Below are 17,775 nucleotides of genomic sequence, written 5' to 3' on the forward strand. Positions count from 1 at the left end.
AAGCGCTTATTCTACTGAGCTATCTACCCAGCCCCTTTAAATGATTTTGAGCCCGACTTCACTAAGTTTCCTAGGCTGGCCTTGAAGTTGCGACCCTCCTGCCTCAATCTGCCAGAATGTTGGGACTGCAGACACATACCCCCATGCTGTCACATCATACTTTAGTAAGAAACAGGTTAAGGGCCCAGGAGTGTCTTATCCTCTGGTGCCAACTGCCTTGGAACAGAAAGGGACTCATGCTGCAGCTGTACTGTGTGCAAGGTGCTACAGTGATTAATGAGAGAAGAAGAGCTTGCATTTCTCGTCCAGCTGCAGAGGGCCAAGGAAAGTTGAGCAGAGAACAGTGACTTTCTGGTGGTGGGAGGACCACTTGGCCCAAGTACAGGGACAGGAAAGAGCCATTTCATTGGATTCCTCAGGTGGAGAGTGAGCTAGCATGGAGATCTTGGTCAGAGGTGGAAAAGGGACAGGGGTCATCCCTGTGCCAGTTGAGAGAAGTGCAGGTGAATGGCACTTCTATACAGTGCTCAGAGTGCACACAGTTGGCTTTGCTCCCTTGCTGCTCTATCCTGCTAGAGGTACAGATGCAGAGAGTGTTAGGCAGCTTTACAACAGCCTGACATGACTTGTGGCTGAGCTTGTGAGAGCAAGAGAAAACCCAGAAGGGGACCCCTGGGAGCTAATCAGACCCTCATACCTATGGAGGGAGTGGGGAACAGGGCTTGGCAGGGATTAAAGAAACATACGAGACATCTTATACTTCGTTTTTATACTTTTCTGCTGGATGGTTAAGAGCAAGGTAAAGCAGGCCCTATGCAACAAGAGTTGTAGCTTTTGGGTCTGATAAGGTCAGTGAAATCCCCTCAGGATTTATCCTGAGATCCTGTACCTCAGATTGTAGAACCTTTGTCAGTGTCAGCCATGTGGATGAATCACGGCCATTGCTTGGCCAGTGTGCTCTCTGAAAGCCTGAATGTTTTCTCTCCATGTGACTCTCCTTAGGCACACTCTACATCATCGATCCAGCAGAAAAGTATAAAAACAAAGCATAAGAAGTAAAGCCATGATGTTATGTTGAGCTGTAGGGGACTCAGGTCAACAATTTCTGACATTGCCAGTGAGGCGGAAGACCCAATACTATTATGGACTACTGAACTCTTTTAGAATATTTTGCTGAGTTTACACACCTATAATATTTAAATGATGGAACTTAACCAAAAAAGGGGATACAGATGAATGTCCATTTTGTTTGGTGGGTTTTTTTTTTTTTTTTTTTTTTGCTTAACCAGGAATTGAACTCAGACCCTTGCACTTGCCAGGGAAGCACTTATTCCACTGAGCCATCTCCCCGGCCCCTGAATGTCCATTTTGTATCTGTGTGTTCAAAGTGGTTAGGATAGATATATAGTTACATTCTCTTCATGAATAGAGGGATTTGTTCTAATGGTGTTTGTAAATAGGATATCAAGTCCACATCTTGTACAGCAATTAACCACTAGGAAGAATGTATACAATGTGTTAATTATTGAAACTGTCCTACCAATTTGGTTTGAAACTGTCTCATTGCTATTTGTTTATCAATAAAATTATGGAAAAAAAAAAGCCTCTGTACTTCTACGGCTCTCTCACTGTTTGTCCTCTCCTGCATGAGTATGGTCAAGTGGTCCCGGGCCCAGTAATAAAGGCTCATAAAATTTAATAATCGAGGGGAAAAAAAAGAAATATACGAGACAATAGGGAACTGGGAGGAACCTGCTTGTAGTGGACAGGCTCAACAATAACTGCGATTGACCAGCTTTTATTAGCAAGGGAGGTGTGGGGGAGGGGTTGTATACTTTTCATAAACCAGCAACTGCAGTAAATGGTAACAATTTAGTGGAGAACCAGTCCTCCATATCATTATGCCTATATTCTTTACACTGTCCTCAGCAGATGTTATCTTCTTACTTTAGGACTGCTGTGATTACCAACTTTCTCTGTGCAGCCAGGCAGGATGGGCCTTCTACGTACTTCTTTGTTCCTAAAACAAGTCATCCAGTTACATAGCCTGGTCTCCAGCATAATAAAATATTTCATGTTCCCTGGTCCCCAGCAGAGGACAGTGTCTACTGGGCACCATGCGGAGGGGCTGAAGCAGGAGGATGGCTGCAGGCTTAGGGTCAGCCTGGGCTACAGAGTGAGCTCAAGGTGAGCCTAAGATACAAAGCAAGAATCTGTCTCAAAAAGAACACAAACACACAAATAAAAAAGAAGTGAACTCTTCTTTCAGATGAGAGGATCACAGAGCTTCTCAGGGCCAGGGTGCGAGAGGCCTGGGAAGTGACTGATGGGTACTGCCAAGGGCTGTCTGCCCATTCTGCCTGAGGGCTCTTGCCTGAGCACAGCTTCCTTTTTTTATTTTTTCCCCTAGTACCAGGGATCAAACAGGGGACCTTGTGCTTGCCAGGCAGGTGCTTAAGCCATTGAAATCTCCCTAGCAGTTTATTTTCTTAATTTTTTGGCAGTACCAGAGATCGAACTTAGGACCTTGCTCTTGCGAGGCAGGCACTTATGCTGCTGAGCTATCTCTCCACCCCATAGAATTAGCCACTTACACAATGTGGTACACTCATTCAGAGGTCTGTGTGTCTGGAATTCTCTTTAAGTGTCAACTAATTTATGTTTCAGAAACTATGCATGTTGTAAATTATAGCAGTAAAATTTTACATATATATATATATGTATCTTTTTTTTTTTTCTTTTTTGAGACAGGGTCTCTTTATGTAGTTCAAACTGGTCTTGAACTCATTGTATAGCCCAGGCTGGCCTCAAACTCATAGCCATTCTCCTACTTCAGCCTCCTGACTGCTAGATTATAGGTGTGTGCCACCATGGCCAGCTTCTTTTTTGTTTTTTTGAGAAAGTGTTTTACTATAGACCAGGCTGGCCTTGAATTTACTATATATCCCAGGCTGGCATAGAACTCAGGGCAATCCTTCTGCTTCACTCACCTAGGTGCTGAGACCACAGGCGTGTGCCACCATTTTTGGTCTTGCATTATTTTTTTAAAGTACATATTTTAAGAAAAAACAAAAACTAGCCATGCCTGCAAAATATGTCAGTGAACTTGTTTTAGCTTTCGAGGTACCTTTTCAGGATCTCCTCTAAGTAACAGGTGTGTAGTGTAGTAAGATTACATTTTCCCCCACTGGAGAATTAGGCAGTCTGATGCCTCACCCTGCCATGCTGTCACAGTGTCTTGGTGCCCCAGGTTGTTCGTTCATCCCCAAGAGGGAGGCAAGAACCTGGGAACAGGAGCATGCTTGGCTCAGCAGAGAACTCAAGTGCAGCAGGAGAGAAAGACATATTGAAATCAAGTCATGGCCAGGGAGAGGTGATGATGTGACAGGGACTGGTTAGAGGTTAGAGTCTGAGTGCCATGGAGCCGGCAGAATGGGGCTCAGAGACTGTGTGTGAGTAGTCAGTCCTAGTGCACATAAGTTATGAGTGTAACTAGTGCTGGCTACACAGTGACTAACCGGAGAGGAATGGAGCAGTCAGGTTTGGGTGTGAAGGAGTTTTGAGGTCTGGGCTTGCGCTGGTACTGGGTAAGAAAAAAGTGTGGGGCTGCTGGGAATAATGCTGTCAGAAGACCCAGAGCCCATCGTGGAATGGCCAGTGAGCAGGAGCTGTCCCCAAGGGTCGCACAAATAGGCACCACTGGAGGTAGGTGACTAGGTGGTATGGTGAGGCATTCCCACGTGCTGGTGAGGGGTTTTCCTGCAGATAGGTAGTATTTTACGCATTAATTACCTGGTGGCCTGGCAGCTACTGAGAGCCATGGCCAATGTGGCCTCTGTCCACGCCTAGAAGACCTATTATGATGGGAACAGAGGTACTCCTCAGTCTTCAAACACTGAAATTACAGTGCACTCCAGGCACTGTGCCAAGCCAAAGAGCACCCATCCATAATTAATTGATGAGGAAAAGGAAACAAGCTGGGGTCTTCAGATGAGAAAGTGGTTTGTGGTAGCACACACCTGTATCCCTAGCACTCAGGAAGCTGAGGCTGGGGGACTGCCATAAGTTTGAGGCCAATCTGGGCTACGTAGAATTCAAGGGAGCCTGGATTACATAGTGAGACTCAAAAAGTAAAAAAGACCAAAAAAAAAAAACAAAGGTAATTAACTTTCTCTCAATTGAATGAGTGTTCTGTTTTGTGGCACTGGCCCCACTGAACTAAAAATCCCTTGAATTTGGCATCCTCCTACCTCAGCTTACAAGAGAGGGCTGGGAGATGACTCAGTAGAATGAGTGCTTCCCTGGCAGGTGCAAGGGCCTGAGTTTAATCCCTGGTTCCGAAAAAAAAAAAAAAAAAACAAACCAGCAGAAATCAACTTACAGGAATCCTAGGAGTACAGGCAAGCAACACCATGCCCAACTTTTTTTTTTTTATTTTTTATTTATTTTTTTTCATGCCCAACTTTTGATGGCGTTATTTTTCTTTTCTTTAATATATTTGTGGTGTAAGAAAAGAATAAGAATGAAAAACATGTAATACAAGTTGAAGTGGCTTGTTACTGTATGGACTTCAGAGAGTTACAGTTGACCTTGCTTTTCTTTTTTCTTCTTTTTTTTTTTTAAGCCGGAAGAGCTTGATACTTGGTTCATGAATGAACAGTAGATTTGTTCATGGAGGAAGTAATTCAGAGAATGCAATACGGGTATTGTCATTGAGCGTTTGTTTTGATTTTACTGGAAAGGCAGGTGGTAGCCTTTTGTATTTCCAGGAATGCTTTTTTAAATTCATGAGAGTTGTGAAAATCATCTTCTTAAGAAACAGTGGTTAGCTGATCTGTTTTTATGCTTAACATCTTGGGGTTATACCAGAATGTTGAAATCAGGGATGCTTACATTGTAGTGCCAGGGTCAGAGGTGATTACTCATGACTAGTTTCTTCTTCCTGTTCATTTTCCAGAAAGTATTATAGGATTGCAATTAAACCAAAACCACGTTTTGTTCTGGGCTTACTCAACTGGTGTAATTGTATAAAGTTAGTAATTTTTTTTTTTTTTTTTTTTCTCGATACTGGGGCTGAGGATTGAACTCAGGACCTTGGTGCATGCCAGGCAGGCACTTATGCTGCTGCGCCATCTCCCCAGCACTAAAATTAGTAGTCTTAAATTTCAAAACAGTTGTAAGTGGTAAATCCTTACAGTAAAGAACTATTTTTATACCAATCAGTATAACAAAGAAGATTCTTTGGTTGAATTTTTAAGAGGTTTCTTTTGATTTGGAGGTTTCGGTCAGTTGTTTAGTGCTAGTAGAGTAATAATTGAAATTAGTTGATGAGTCAGAGCTGTGTGAATAAATTTACACCTGGATTTTCTGCCTGGAAGGCAGTTGTAATTATGGTGTCTTTTGATTGATACTGCTATCCACCACTCCTATCCATTTTATAGCCAACAAACATACTTAATTCTCACTGATTCTGTGATTTTTAAATGAAGGTAATAAAGGTTTTTTTCTTGATAGATTAGTACAGCTTGGTATATCTGTATTGGTTGGATATTGGCTTTCCTGCAGTAACGTAAGCCTATACAAATAGAGATTTAGTTTTCTTTCACTTAAGAAGTCTAAATATAAGCAAGAGTCCAAGGCTGGGTAATGTTGAGAGCTGTTCCCATATGGCCATATAATGACTGCTGCAGCCTCAGCCATGACATTGTACTGTTTTAAGAAGGAATGATAAAAGGTAAAGTTATAGTAGCAAATTGCTGCTCACCTCTAATTGGCAGGAGCTGTGTCATATGGTTTCTATTAGTAAAAGGAGGAAGTAGGGGGAAAAAACAACAGCAACAAACAAACCAAAAAAAAAAAAAAAAAAAAGAAAAAGGAAAAAAAAATTTAGGGCATGGTGGCATATACCTGTAATCCTGTAGGAAGTTTTTAGTTTTAACGTAGGTACACTGTTCCCCTGAACAAAATTTGGAACTCATTATTTAAAAAGTGGAAAATGGATATAGTATTTTTATTTTTTTTTAATTTGGGTGGAACTGGGGATTGACCTCAGGCCCTTGTGCTTGGCAGACAGATGCTTATTCTACTGAGCCATCTCCCCAGCCCCCTGGATATAGTATTGATAGATAATACTTAGGACTGCTTCAATATATTAATGTGCTTTTTAGTATATGTTGTCTCCTCAATTCCTACTTTTTGTTATTTTCAGTATTGAGGATTAGCATCAAGGCCTTCACACTGAGGCTCCCTACTTAACTTTTTTGGAGTGTGTGTGTGTGTGTGTGTGTGTATGTGTGTACATACACTGGGGACTGTGAATTCAGGACCTTGTGCATGTTAGGCAAGCATTCTGCCACCTGAACTACACCCCCAGTTGCCCTCTTTTAACATTTGAGACAGAGTTTCACTAGTGTCATTGAATTACCCAAGCTGGGCTCAAATTTGAGATCTTCCTGCCTTAGCTGCTGGAGTGCCGGTATCAAAGATATGCTGCACCATCCCACCTGGCACCAGACATCTGTTTTTTCATTTTGTGACAGGTCTTGCTAAGTTGCCCATGTTGGTCTGAAATATATTAGATTTTGTCTTCAAAGTTATGATCAACCAATAAGATTACAAACATAGTTGCTCAGGTAATATTGATCCAGTGACGCAAGGGCAGGTGGATGACATCATTAATCTTGACATTGAGTCAGTTGAGCAGGCTGGTTTATATAGCTCAGGCTGGCCTTGAACTCATGGTAGTCCTCTTGATTACCTAAGAGAGTTATAATCCTGAAATCGGTTGAGCTCAGTGGATTAGAGCACTTGTTTAGGCAGATGCAGGGACCAGGATTCCATCCCCAGCGTGCGGTGCCAGTCCCGCCCACTGGGGGCATGCTGAGACTGCAGTTGAGACTGGGTATGGTAATCCCAGTGCTTGGGAGGCTGAAAACAGGAGGATTACTAGGAGTGTGATCTGTGTAATGAGACCCTGTACTAAAATACATTAAAGAAAAGAAAAAGAAAAAAGAAACATTTTAGGGATGCTATGAAACAAAAACAGACTCATACCTCCTTCCAAAGACCTCAGTGGGGGACCAGGGAGATGGCTCAGTAGAAAAAGCGCTTCCCTGGTAAGCGCAAGGGCCTAAGTTCAATCCTTGGTTCTGCAAAAAAAAAAAAGGGGGGGGGGAAGAAAAAAAGAAGACCTCAGTGGAACCTTCAGGATGATATATATGCAAGATGTCAAATATGCTGAGTTCATGTTCCCTGAAGTTGAAGAAAAAATTCTAAGGAACAATAGAGGTTAAGAGTAGGAAAATTTATTGGAGAAAAGGAATGGGGAATAGGATGGCTCCTGACAGACAGGAGGGATCCTGAAAGGATTTCCTTGGGCTAAAATTTATGACCCTCCTGTTTCAGCCACACAGAATGCTGGGATTACAGTGCTACCATGCCAAGTTGGGATTTTTTAAATAAATTTATAGTGTAGTAGAGTTGTGTTACACATTATAATTTAAATAAGATACTGTTGTGTACATAATACAGAGATTGATATACACACTCCAGATTTCTCTGAAGGTATTTTTGGATAAAAGTAGAAGTAAGGGAAAGTTAAATTCAGCTGCAAAAAATAAGCAGATGCATTAGTCCAACAATAGTGAACTTTGGGTATGGATCTAAGGGCCTTGAGCATTAGTTGTGTGCAGTGAACAAGCTTTAGAAAGCTTTTGAGCAGGAGTGTGGTTTTAACATGCCTTTGGTACTATAACAGGTGATTGGAGTTGACAAGACCTGTAAGCAGAAAGAAGAGTGCGAGTCACCTGCAGTATTCACATGACTGGAAAGGCTGGCATGACAGGGAAGTTGGAGTGCCAGTGGGCAGGTGGTCACCAGTGAGCTGGTGGAGTGGTTGGAGCCTCCATTGGCATTAGAACAGCGAGAGCTATGATGGGAGCCTGAAGACTCTGAGAGTATAGCTGATGGAAAGGATAGGGGAGAGTTTTGGGAAGTGACAGCATAGAATTCCAGGGAGGATTAGGAAGTAAAGGCAGTATGTGGGGTATGCTGGAACAGCGCAGGCCTGATATATGTGCTGGCCTCAGCAGGTGTGTGGTGGGGAGAGGCAGCCCTGGGTGGAGTGGCACAGAGTAATTATTAGGGGACATACCTATAGGAACTCGGCCCTGAGTGGCAGAAGCAGGTGGGTCCCACATTTGGGTTGAATATACCTGGTTTATCTAAGGTAGTCTAGGAGTTGGGCACATCCCTGCAACCCAGACCTGCCAGTTTTATTTGATCACTGTTTGCTGGGGGAGCTGTGCAGGAAAGCCTGCCCATGGTCCTTGGGCAGTCAGGCTGCTCCCGACATTGTGGTCATGGCAGGTTGTCTCCATCAGGTACTGAGCACGTGGCAAAGTGGAAGAGCTTGCCAAGTGTGGGTGTTCTAGCAATGTTGTGCTCAAGCCAGCCAGAGAAGGATGAGTGTGGAGAAGGGTCTTTGGTCTGAGCTGTATTTATTGCTATTGGTGTTGTGATTGGTTGGGTTTGAATGCCACAGGATGATGATTTCAAGGGGTGGATGCAAAATGGGTTGAGGTGCCTTCTTTTGGTGAAAGGGTGACAGTGGGGTGGCCCTGTGCATGGTTGTAGGCTGGAAGAAGTGTGATGGAGGGCTGAAGACAGACACCCCAGCATGTTTGCAGTTATAGTAGCTGATAGGGTCAGCGTGGTACTTGAGGAAGTTGGGTTATGAAGGCACGACTCTGAAGCAAAAGAAGGGTAAAGGAATTTTTTTTTTTTTTTATGTTGTAAGATTTTACTTATTTTTAGGTTTTTAGACAGCATCTTGCTAAGCTGCCTAGGCTGACCTTGAACTTACTGTCTTCCTGCTTCAGCCTCCTGAGTAGCTGGACTATCTGAACAAGATATATGGAGACAGGTCAGAGGGGTTCATCTGTATTGGCCCATTGACTGTGATAAAACGTGTACCTTTTTATTTGGGGGTGGAATACTGGGGATTGAACCTAAGTCCTTTGTCCTGAGCTACATCCCCATCCCTATTTACTTAATTTTGAAGAAGCGTCTCCCTAGATTGTTAAATTGCCCATGCTGAGTTCTGACATGCACCCCTCCTGCCTCAGTCCCCCAAAATGCTAGGATTATAGGTGGGCACCACCACATATAAAAGTATGTTTCTTCTTGAGGGTGACAGTTAAAAGGGTCCTGGTGGCTTACCAAGAAAGGATAGACTGACCAGGAAAGGGAAATGTTTTGACTTAGGGACTTTTATATTTTAGGAAACGGCCTACAGGGTGTTCGGGGTCTCACTACTAGATTGGACTCTAGTGATCAGCCTGGACTCTAGCCTCCCAAGAGCTGGGATTACAGGCGGCCTCCCAAAAGCTGGGATTACAGGTGCACGCCACCATGCCCAGTTTCAGTTGCCATCTCAGCGGGCCCAGAAAGGTGAAAGCAGTCGAGTTGTAAAGCTCTGTAGATGTAGTTTCACAGGAATAGATTCTGGAGGACTCTAGGTGTGCCCGGAAGTATACTCTGTGACCTCAGGAGGGCCCTTCCCTGAGGGCCGTGAGAGCTCTCTGGAAGGAACTTGAGGCAGCAGGGAGAAAGGTGCAATAGAAAGCAGGTATAGATAGCATGTTGGAACAACAGTTAGTATGGGTAATGTCAGTTTTGTATCAGTGTTATTGACATAGCCAGATAAAGCTATGAAGTGGACCTCCTGTCAACTGTAGATTAGCAGATTAATGTTGTTAAGAGTTTATATTTTCTGAGGCTTATTTTTTTTGTGTGTCTTTTTTCCTCCTTTGCTGTGCTGGTGGTGGAGCTAGGTGGATCCTCTACCCCTGTGCTATATCCTAGTCCCTCTATAATGTTTCTCATTCCTGGTATGCTGCAGGGCTTGTTAATACCTAAATGTCATGTGAATTCACTTTTCTGTTAAGATAGCATAAGAACTTTTGCTAGGTCCTGGATGTGGTGGTGCACATCTGTAATCCTAGCATTTGGGAGGCAGAGGCAGGAGGATTTCTGTAAGGTCAAGGCCAGTTTGGGATATGTACTTAGTTCAAAGTCAGCATGAACTACATAGTGAGACCCTGTTGAAAAGTAAAGACCCAAAAACAAAAGATAACATAAAAATTCTTATGGAAGTGTGTGTGTGTGTGTGTGTGTGTGTGTGTGTGTGTGTATGTTTCAAATTTTCTGATTCTTGTTTTCATTGATATCTTTTTTTTTTTTTTTTTTTTTTTGATGGAACCAGGGATTGAACTCAGGCCCTTGCACTTGCCAGAGAAGTGCTTATTCCACGGAGCCATCTCTCTGGTCCCTATGTTGCTTTTTTAAGATAGGGTCTCATTATATAGTCCAGACTGGCCTTGAGCTCTGTTTATGTGGCCCAGGCTGCCTCAAACTCACAGTAAACCTCAGCCTCCCGAGTGCTGGGATTATAGGTGTGTGTCACCACACTTGGCTTTGAAAGTATTTTCTGAGTAGAAAAAGTATCTTTAGCATCTTGAAGTGTGCAGCTAGCCAGTATTGTTCTGAACCACTGTAGGACTCTGATGCCATGAGGGTTTCCGGGCCAGTAGTGTTGCTCCATCTTCATGATCTGTGACCTCCAGCATCTTTGTTGTGATGTGATGCATGATACCTGGCAGCCGGGATTGTGCTCTCTAGTACAGTAGTTTTTAGCTGTTGCTGCCTTCAGTGAGCATTTGTGTGTGTGCTGTGAGTTGTTACTTGATCCAGCACACTCTGCAGGTAGCACCTGACATTGTTCTCTCTGGCCAGCCGCTTTTGAAAGAATGGAACTGACTGTGAGGCTGGCAGAGTCTCCTCACATGTGTGTCTGTTGTAAGAGGTAACAGTGGTGTGGAAAGACTTGCATCAGGGTGACCTGCAGGCTCAGGGAGCTGATCGGATCATCTCTGGGCTTGGGTCTTCTGCCTGGCTTTGTGAAATGTTGATAGTGTTGGGAAGAGCTGAGTTTGTTGAAGATAGAATAATAGAAATTCCTTGCACTGTGTGAAAAGGAAATTGATCCTTTTAGGGTGGAAAAGGTTTTAAGTACATTAAGAATGTTCAGAGACAGCCAGATTTTGCAAAGATGGATGTTTGGATTTACAGCATCTTTCTTATCAGTGCACCTGATGAGTGATACACAGCTCCTAAAGTGTTATAGTGCTGTGTATTTTATTGTTCATTTCTGAACATGAGTATAATAAATTATTGCTGTTCAGTAATTTAAGAGTCTTCATTGAAAAAATTTGAAACAAACATGGTGGCATATACTCATAATCCCAGTTCTCTGGGATCAAGTCAGAAGGATCTTAAGCATTGGACACTTTAGTTAAGATCTTGTCTCAAAAATAAAACATTAAAAAAGGGGTTGGGATGTGGATCAATGTGAAGGTCCTAGATGCCAATGCATGCGCTTGTCCCCGTAGGGCTGGGAAGATTAAATCTGAATTCTGTTGTAAAATAAAAAGTGAACTTAGTGCATGTGAACAACAAGCAACCTGTGGTGAGAATGTTAGTGGTTGGGGATGCAGTTGTGGGCACCTGCTCATATTTGGCCCTCTCTTCCAGGCTTCCCAAAATTTCTGATTTTTTTTTTTGCGGGACCGGAACTTGAACTCAGGCTGTTGCACTTGCCAGGGAAGTGCTTATTCCACTGAGCCATCTCCCTGACCCCCGACTTCCTAACACTTAATACCAGGAGACACAGGCCTTCTGTACTCGCAGAGGATCCGAATTTTACTTGGTTTTCTTTTCCCTCAAAAGCTAGTACTGTCATATAAGCTGTGTTTGGATATATCCCCTATTCTCTTCTACTTTTTTTTTTTTTTTTTTGAGACAGGGTCTTACTATGCAGTTCAGGCTGGCCTTGAACACAGGTTGTAGCCTAGGCTGGTGATCCTCCTGCTCAGCCTAGCAAGTGCTAGGATTACAGGTGTGCTAAGAAAGGTAAACTGACAAGCATGTAAATGATGCATCAGATTGAAATTGGTTTATTTATAGGCTCAGATGTGCAAAATTGACAGATTATTAAAAAACATTGAGACTTAGGTAATCATAAAAAAATTGAAGCTAGAGTTACTAGTCTTGGCAGTTTGTCATCTGTCTCTGACCAGCTTATTTCATATCTTCATACTAGATGTATGGTATTGAGAACACAGAACTCATACAGGTAAGGAAAGTGTATAAGTCATCATGTTTGAACAGTTCTTGCATAATGTTCTTCAATTAGGCTAATCTGGAAAAGTGACAGAGAAGTAATAGGAAATGTTTGTTTTGTGGATGAATCATTTATGGTATTTCATAGTTGCTTACACTCCTTATCTCAGATTTCAACAAGAATCAAGCAGAAGCTGGGGAAATAGCTCAGTGGCATAAATGCCTGCTTGGCAAGCCCAAGGTCCTAAGTTGATCTCCAGTGCCAAAAAAGAAAGAAAAAAAAGAATCAAAACTTAAAACAGAGGGCTGGCCAAATAGCTCAGTGGATTAAAGCACCTGCAAGCAGGTGCAGGGGCTAGGGGTTCAATCCCCAGGCCTGCCGTGCTAGCCCCACCTTTGGGGAGCACTGAGATGGCAATTGAGACTGGGCGTGGTGGTGCGCGCCTCTAAGTCCAGCACTTGGGAGGCTGTAAACAGGAGAATAAAAGTCTGATCTAGTAGTGAGACCCTGAACACCCTGTAGATCTTTCCCTAAAATACAAAAAAAAAGAAAACAAAAAACAAAAAAAAAAAAAAACGAGGAACAAAATCATCATTAGTGTACTATGCAAGCTTGCTGTATGCCTACTTTTTAAACTTTAAAATTAAATTTAAAAGGTGAAGTTGTTGAAATAACCTCTGTAAATGGGTAAAACAGGAAAATCAAGTAATAAAAGTTTATAGTGAAATATAGCAGTGCTTTGCCTCTAACCTTCAGCTTCCAGTGGGATTATCCTTTTTTTTTTTTTTTTTGAATTTGTTTTAAAAAAGGACTTGAAGTACTCTGCTCCATGCTCTTCTTGCCTTCATGGTTTATGAAGAGAAGTTGGCCATTATCCTTTTTTTTTTTTTTTGAATTTGTTTTAAAAAAACCATTTGAAATAAAATACTTTTAATTGAGTAAAACTGGAGGAGATCATTGCTAACAGCCATCTCCCAAAAGAATTTCTAGGAGTTCTCCAAATAGAAATGATAATTATCTGGGTAATGTTCGTAGGCCACTTTTTCCTGACTTCATTAACAGATTGCCCATGAAAATAAAAATTAAAAGGTTATCTGATTGGTTTTCTAATATGTGTACATAAAACACATAGACCCCCATAACATAAGTAGGGTGAAGAATAAAGGAACCTGGATAAGGAAATCAATATGTGGTGTCCTAAAGTTTGTACCCAAGGCTATGACTGTGTGGAGTGACTGAGGGATATCACGGAGTCATTGCCCTTGAAAGGAGAACCCACACCTTCACGTTTCTTGGGAGAAGGAGAGCCAGGTTTCAGACAGCAGGCAGAAGGAAGTCTTCATTAGGATTTCTGTGAAATAGACAAAGCAGAGTGGGTGAACAGTTAAGGACTGGCTAGTTTGAAAAATTCCAGCTGGCCTCATACGACAGCATTTACCACTAGTTGTGTGATACATGAGCCTGGGTTGCTATAGGGCGATGGAGATACTTGAGCATTAATTAAGAAGGGGTTTGGAGGTAGATGCTGGATTGGGCATTATGCAAGTGGAAGGTGTGTTGCACGCAAGCTGGCTATCAACCCCTAGCCATCCCTGAGACAGTCTCTCTGTGGTTCTGAAAGTCTCCTTAAAATGTCAAAACTTGGTAAGATATAGAAATAAAAAAGTTTATATGCATGATGTATTCCTCTTGAAACGATAGACTCTCGGGGCCAGGGAGATAGCTTAGTAGAAAAAAAAGGCCTGAGTTCAATCCCCAGTTCTGAAAAAAGAAATGATAGATTATTGAGATTTAAGTGGACTGGGAAAATTAAATATATATATATTGCAATCATAATTGTGGTGACTTAAATAGTAGAGATATAGTTAAAAGGCAATAAGCAAATTACAATACCAAAATTGTATGTATAGTGCAAAAAAAAAAAAAAAAAAAAAAAAAAAAAAAAAAAGGCTGGGTAGGAAAATAGGAATAAAATATATGCGACAATTAGAAAATAAAACAAGTAAAATGGTAGATTTAAATCCAGCCATACAGGCTGGGGTTATAACTCAGTGGCATAGTACCTGCTTGACAAACATGAGGTCCTGAGTTCAATTCCTGGTACCAAAAACAAATGAATAAAAAAATACAAGGGCCAGTGAGATAGCTTAACGGACTAAGTGCCTGCTTAGGCAAGTATAGAAACCAGGATTCAATACCTGGCACCACATGCCACTCTGGCCCTCACACCACCTCTTGCTATGGCCCTGCCTCCAGGCATGCTGACCTGGCCACCAAAGCCAGGCATGGTGGCGCATGCCTGTAATCCCTGTGCTGGGGAGGCTGAAAACAGGAGGATCACTATAAGTTCGAGCTGTGTAGTGAGACCCTGTACCAAATACATAAAAATAAATCCAGACCCACCAAATCAAAGACAGATTGTCAAGGTGGATTAAAAACATATGACCAAACCAAAGCCTGGCATGGTGGCACACACTTGTAGACCTAGCACTTGGAAAGTTGAAGCAGAATTGCTGTGAGTTTTAAGCCAGCCTGGACTACATAACAGACCCTGTCTGGGGTGGGGGTAGGGGATCAATCCAGGTATTTTTTTTTTCATTGAGAAACATCAGTGAGACAGTTTCAAAGCTGATTAATAAGACAGTTTCAATGATTAATACATTGTACATTGTTATCTTCTTAGTGGTTATCCGTAGTACAAGAAGCAGACAGGATATCCTGTCCAAAAGTATAAATCTTCTCATTGAATTAAGCAAAAGTAGCTGTATATCTATCCTAACTATTTTGTATATACAAATACAAAATGGTCCTTCCTTTGTGTCACCTTTTTTTGTTTAGTCCTGTCAGAGGTGGTTATTCTATTGGCATCTAAATACTATAGGTGCTTGAATTCAGCAAAACAATCCAACACTGTCCAGCAGTCCATAATAGTAGTGGGTTATCCTTAGAAGTTATTGACCTGAGCCTTTTATACCTCATCATATTAATATGACTTTACTTTATATACCTTGTTTTTATACTTTTCTGGTGGATAGTTAAGACTAAGATAAAGTAAGACCTATATAACAAGAAATGTAACTTTTGTATCTGATAAGGTCAGTCAAATCCCCTCAGGATTTATCCTGTAACCCTGTACCGCACCTTGTAGTTCCTTTGTCAGTGTCAGCCATGTGGATGAGTAACGGCCATTGCTTGACCAATTTGCTCTCTGTGAAAGCCTGAGAGAATGTTTTCTTTCCATGTGACTCTCCTTAGGCACACTATACATCATTGATCACATTCCTCTGTGGCCCCATAATCTCCTTGATCAGAAAATTTGGGACACAACTGAATTACATGATGTTACAGTACAGGTTCTCCTAGGTCCTGAGTCTTCACTGACCTTGAAAGGCTAGGGCCAAAATGTTGGCTGACCTTGCAGCCCTTCCTTTTCTCCAATTTTTGATCTGCTAACTTAGGTTGTTAACCCTCCAGAAGAGAAGCTTATTATTACCCAGCAACAAATGCAGTTTGGTTTACCCTATCTGTCTAAATATCAACCATCTTAGGCATAACATGGAACAGGTATTTTCTATCAAGTATTGATATGTTGAACTTTAAGTCCTTACAGAATATGAAGAAAAAAATTTAAAAAATAGGAATAAACACTTACATATTTTTAAACAGAAATTTAGAAATCTAACCATGTACAGAATTGTAGCAGGACAGTCCTGTGACATTTTTTTTTTTCTTTTTCTTGTGTCTTTTTTTCATTTATTACCCTTTATTTAAAGAAAAAAAAAAAAACCTTTTACTTGAGAGACAGTATGATAATTGGTATGTCATGACAAGAAGTATGCATTTAGAAGACCGGAATGACAGGCATTCCAAGTGTGATCCTTCTATTACATATTGCTATCTTCAGTGCAGTTGCTTGGTTCACAGGTATCAGCATATATAGTTAACTCAGGGTGAGAATCCTATCAGTGAACTGCGAGGCTGCTAGTTTCAAAAACCCTCTGATGTTTCTCAGGATCTTTGCCTTACCCATCTCCTGCGTATAAACGTATGGCTTTGCCCCGTCCTGTTTCCCAGCTTTTCTCCTTGCTCTCTCCTCATTGTCCAGTCCATAAGTTCTCACTTTCCTTTTATTTGTGTTGTAACTTTCTATTTGTAATTCTTCTTTTGAGTTCTTATACTAGGGAGACAATACGATATTTACACATGTGGGTCTGGTTTATTTCACTTAAATATGAAGTCTTCGAGTTTATCTTTCTTTATAGCTGGGTAATCACTGTATAAAAATACCACATCTTTTTCAACCATTCCTCATGTGGCGGGCATCTTGGTTGTTTCCAAGATTTGGCTATCATAAATTGTGCTACTATAAACATAGGTAAACATATATCACTATGGTATAACATTTTCAGTTCCTCTGGGAAAATTCCCAGTAGGGGGATAGCTGGCTTGAACTAGTTTTTTAAGGAGTCTCCACACTGATTTCCACAATGGTTGCACCAGTCTACACTTCCACCAGCAATGGAGAAGGGTTCCCTTTTCCCCACAGCCTCTCCAACATTTGTTGTTGGTTGATTTCTTTATGATAGCCATTCTTTCTAGGGTGAGATAGTATCTCAGTGTTGTTTGAATTTGCATTTCACGGATGGCTAGTGATGAGGAGCATTTTTTCATGTATTTATTTGATTCTTTAATTTTGTCCTCTGAGAAGTGTGTGTTCATCTCGGATGACCATTTCTGAATTGGGTCTTTAAATTTAGGGGCCCTAATGTTCTTTAGTTCTTTATAAAAATCAAGTATCAATCTGGATATCTAGATATATCACCAAACTATAGTGTTTTTAAGGCATTGATTTCAAAAAGAACACCCAAGAGCACAACAATATTCAAAAGTAAAAGGAAGAAAAGTGTACCATGTAAACATTAATCAAATGAATGGCATAGTGGCAATACTATTAGCAGACAAAGTAGAGGTCAGAGCATAGGAAATTATCAGAGATAACAATAGTGTATAATGATGAGGGTCATTTTGAGGAGAGATTATGTAACAATGCCAAACATGTGTATTCCTAATAGAGCTGCAAAATTACCAGAACTGAAAGGAGAAACTGGTATACCCATAGTAGCAGTTAGAGACTTCAGCCTCTTTTCTGAATAGTTGGTAGACCATTAAACAGCTAAAAACTGCAAATTGCAAGGTCCTAGAGCTTGCTACCTCTACTTCTCACCAGCTTGTTAAAGCCATCTCTGGAGAGTCTTAGCTAACAGTAGCAGAATGCATGTTCTTCTCAAGAACCCACAGGGCTAACAAGGTAATATCCCACCCCACTCATGAAACATTTAACAGATTGAAAGGATTGAAATCATTTAGGATGTTCTGACCACAAAGCAATCAAACAAGAAACCAGTAATAAAAAGATAATTGGAGAGTGAAGAATGTTTGGAAACTAAACAACACTTTTTTGTTGTGTTTAGGATGAAACCCACAGTCTTAGGTATATTGTTTTCTCCATTGAGGTACCTCTCAAGGGAAGTTCTAAAAATTATATTGAACTAAATGAAAATGTAACATATCCAGATACAGGGATACTGCTAAAG

The 17,775-nt window shown here is 41.3% G+C and overlaps 1 protein-coding gene across 3 annotated transcripts in view; it reads left to right on the forward strand.

Annotated features, from left to right (window-relative positions):
- The window catches only part of N4bp1 (NEDD4 binding protein 1), a 59,463-nt gene that overhangs the window by 5,901 nt on the left and 35,787 nt on the right, over positions 1-17,775 (forward strand). For 2 of the 3 annotated variants that reach the window (XR_002820654.1, XM_023712989.1), the window contains exon 1: positions 8,877-8,923. The exons of the other annotated variant lie outside the window; for it this stretch is intronic. The gene's annotated coding sequence lies outside the window, so the exon portion shown is untranslated. Of the gene's footprint in view, positions 1-8,876; positions 8,924-17,775 lie in introns of those variants that run through there. 3 annotated transcript variants of the gene reach the window in all.

The sequence above is a fragment of the Octodon degus genome, unplaced genomic scaffold (assembly GCF_000260255.1).
Source record: "Octodon degus isolate 3935 unplaced genomic scaffold, OctDeg1.0 scaffold00028, whole genome shotgun sequence".
Classification (NCBI taxonomy): Eukaryota; Metazoa; Chordata; class Mammalia; order Rodentia; family Octodontidae; genus Octodon; species Octodon degus.